We start from the raw sequence: 3,742 nt of genomic DNA on the forward strand, positions 1-3,742 counted from the left end.
CCCTTTGTCCCATGGTAGAAAATTTTCAGGGAAAATGGTGATAATATGGTGGGACAGCTCACTGAAATGAAGTCTTCCAGTGGCCTATGCTCCATTGGGTTTTCATAGAACTAGGATATAGTACTTCATATTTGCAGACATTCAGTAAATATTTAAATCTTTGGGATTAAAAAGGGAAGTTTCTGAGAGGTGCACACTTTAATCTTTAAAGACATTCCTTGATTTCTCTTTTCTGTGGGAAAGTAGCCCTGTTGTAACCGTCTTCTCACTCTAACAGAAATCTTCATTCCTCCCTGAGCACATGGAGTGTTGGCTCCTTTTTCTCTCACCTTTCTACACCAGCATCTGGAAGTGGGATGGGTGCCCACCTTGCTCCTCATTGCAGCCCCCTAACTATTCACCCTCTCTTCCAGCTTTGAAACGCACCTCATCAGATTATATGATATCCTAATCCTTCATTGTTGATGCCATCTGCTGATCCCCAAATCATTTCACTCATTGCTGGACAATTTTAGCTCCTGGCTCCAACTTGCAAAAACATAACTCCTTGATCATTTCAATTTATATATAGGTAATCCTTCCAACACCTCTTTCTGGGTTTCTCCCTTTCAATAACCTTGACCCTCATTAATCCTAGCCATTCACTCTCAAGGTCATCCTCTAGACCTTGTTATTACCTATAAATCCTCCAAAATTTAATTTCATGCCACATCCCCTGACCACAACTTCCTCTTTTCAAGCTCATTCCTCTAGTTCACCAATTCATTCCAACAATGCTTAAACCCATTAAGGGCTTCCAGAACATTGATCCCAGTAATTCTTCACTCTTTCTCCCCTCCGATATCCTCTCCACCTTCCTTATCCAATTTAAATTGTATAGTCATCATTATAACCACTCTCTTGCATATATCCTTGATTCCTTGTCTCTCAAAGCCATCTCTCTCACTTAGATTACTGCATTATTCTCCTAATGGTTTCCCCCACTTGTATCCTTATCCACCTATAGTCTATTCTCAATACAGGAGCAGGCAGGATCCTTTTAAAATGTAAATCAGATCATGCCATTTCTCTACTCATTACTCTCCAGTGTATTCTCCTCTCACTCAGAGGAAAAGTCAACTTCCAAGCAAGTCCTTATAAGGCCAGCCTTGGCATGGGTCCCCCTTACCTCTGACTCCCTCTCTCTCCCCACTGTTCTTCTGCTGACTCACTCCACACCAACTCCCCTAGTCCCCTCATTCTTTCTCAAACCCATCACATATGCTCCTGCCTTTAGAACCCAGGCACTAACTATTCCCTCTGCCTAAAATGGTCTTACTCTAGATACCCACCCTTGTGGCATATTTCTTTGCTTCAAGTTCTGCTCAAATCTCAGCTTCTGGATGGGGCTTATTCTGAAACTCTATTTAAAGCTGCAACCCACCCCCATGCAAAGCCTAACATCTCAATCCTCCATACCCTGCTGTTTTTCTTTTTACCATTACACTTATTTGATTATTTTTTTTTTACATGGGTAGGCGCCAAGAATCGAACCCGGGTCCTCTGGCATGGCAGGCAAGCATTCTTGCCTGCTGAGCCACCATGGCCCGCCCTACCATTACACTTTTAACCATCAACTATATTATAAGATTTATTATGTTCACTCTCTCCCTTGCCCCACCATCACCAGAATTTAGACTCCATAAGGAAGAAAAATCTTGATCTGTCTTGTTCACTTATATATCCCAAGTATCTAGAACTATGTCTAGTAGATAGTAAGGACACAATAAATACCTTTTAAATAAATTAAACATAAAGATGCTCCTATGTGCAGTATGCTGGACTTCAGTAACCAGGACCAGCAGCCAGACCTATGGTATAAACTTTCAGATTCCTTATTTTTCAATAAGAAGTAAACTCAGGAACAATGTGAAGTTCCTAATTGAACCATATGTTATAATTCAGAAGTTGATTTCTACATTTTTTCCCAAAGGAGAAAAAAAAGTCCTATTTATACATCTACAAAAACACATCCAAGTCACAGTTACCTAAACTATCTTATATTATAAATGGATAACAGTGAATTAAAGTATTATTTTATCTTGAATACCAGCACATAAGCATAGTAAATATTAAATTAAAGAAAGTGAGAAGAAACATGTAAACTTTTATGCAATTCTGAAAGCAACAGAAATGGAGTCTTTGTTAGGTCTATTTTTCACTTCAAAAGCATGGTTTTCCTCATCCCTGCTACAAGGGGATCACCAGTACTACTCTAACACTTCTAGTCCACAGTTGGATTCTTTTCAACTAATCTAAATGAAATAAAAAGAGAGCTAGAAAGGGGGAAGAAGAGCAAGTGTTTCTGATATTGCTAGGCAACAGTTGGAAGAAGGAGGAAGTAAAAAGGTGTTATAAAGGAGAAAAATTACTTGAGCTGAAAATAGCTATACTCTAAATGAGGAGGGATGTGTAGTCTGCTCAGACCTTCACAGAGAGGGAAAATCAAAAGGTGTCTCAGAGTCTGGTGGGGGAGGTGAAGAGTCTGCAGAATATCTGTTCGATTAGTGAATCAATAAATGAGTAAATGAATGAATTCATAGGTTGTAAATTTATAACTGGTACTGCTTTCAATCTGCAAAGTAAAATGCTTAGAAATAAGTGTTACTGTTTTACATTTTTACTCTTTCCTTCATGCTCATTTTTTGGCTGCCTTTAAAGAGTTATAGTTTTATTTATGCTGTTTCCACTTTAGCCTTGCTTTTTCCCTCTTTCTAATCAGACCTTAAATACAGATGATTGTAGCATCAGAATACAGATATGCTCCTGGAAATTCACATAGAATATAACTTAATTTTTAAATGTAGAGAAATGCATGCATTGCTATTCATTCATATTCATACAGCACTTTTCAGTTTGCTAGCCATTTAACATGCAAGAGTTGGCAGGGACAACATACAATCTATACTATAGATAATCTAGACTAAACTGTTCATTTTGAGAGCAGGAAAGTGAGGTCCAAGGATGGTCTATGATTTACTGAACTGGATGACTAGAATGCAGGTCCCTCTGTGTTATCCTGCTCTCTTTCCACTAATCCACACAAATAAAACAGGCAGATATCATATGAACTTTACAAATAAGCAAAAGAGGTGCAAACGGGTCTTAGGTTCGATGCTTTTCTGATGATATGCATACCTGCCAGTGGAAAGTTATGTCCAAAAAAGAAACAACTGCAAAGTGAATGTCTTGGATAATCCACACTCAAGTCACCTATATTAAAATTTGTATTTTGTTATTTACATTTCCATCTCTATTAAACAAAATAAACTAGCTTTATCTTTTTTAATAGTAATAATACTTGCAACAAAGACTTATCATATATATCTCTTCTTTCAATTTATAAAAACAACTTTTAATCTCTCTTGGATGATTTGGAACTAGCTTAGAATCTAGCTTTGAGAGAACTGACTAGATCCTAAATTCTTTTCGGTTTGATGATGTTTTTACGTTGTAAACCATGTACAGAGGGTTTGAAAGTTTATCGTTTTTTAAAGTTGTTTTGTTTTTTTCTCAACCTCATTTATCATTGCTTTTTTGTTGACAAACAGGGTTGTGAAGTGTGCCCTCTGCTGGTAAGAAGTAGGAAAATATTATGCTTTTTAAACCAAAGTGATTCTTTGGCTCATATGAATTCGTGTGAATATCTGATATAATCTAGAGATATGAAATGTACTAGACAACCTATAGTTGGTTTCAGAAA

The sequence above is a fragment of the Tamandua tetradactyla genome, chromosome 7, assembly GCF_023851605.1.
Source record: "Tamandua tetradactyla isolate mTamTet1 chromosome 7, mTamTet1.pri, whole genome shotgun sequence".
NCBI lineage: Eukaryota > Metazoa > Chordata > Mammalia > Pilosa > Myrmecophagidae > Tamandua > Tamandua tetradactyla.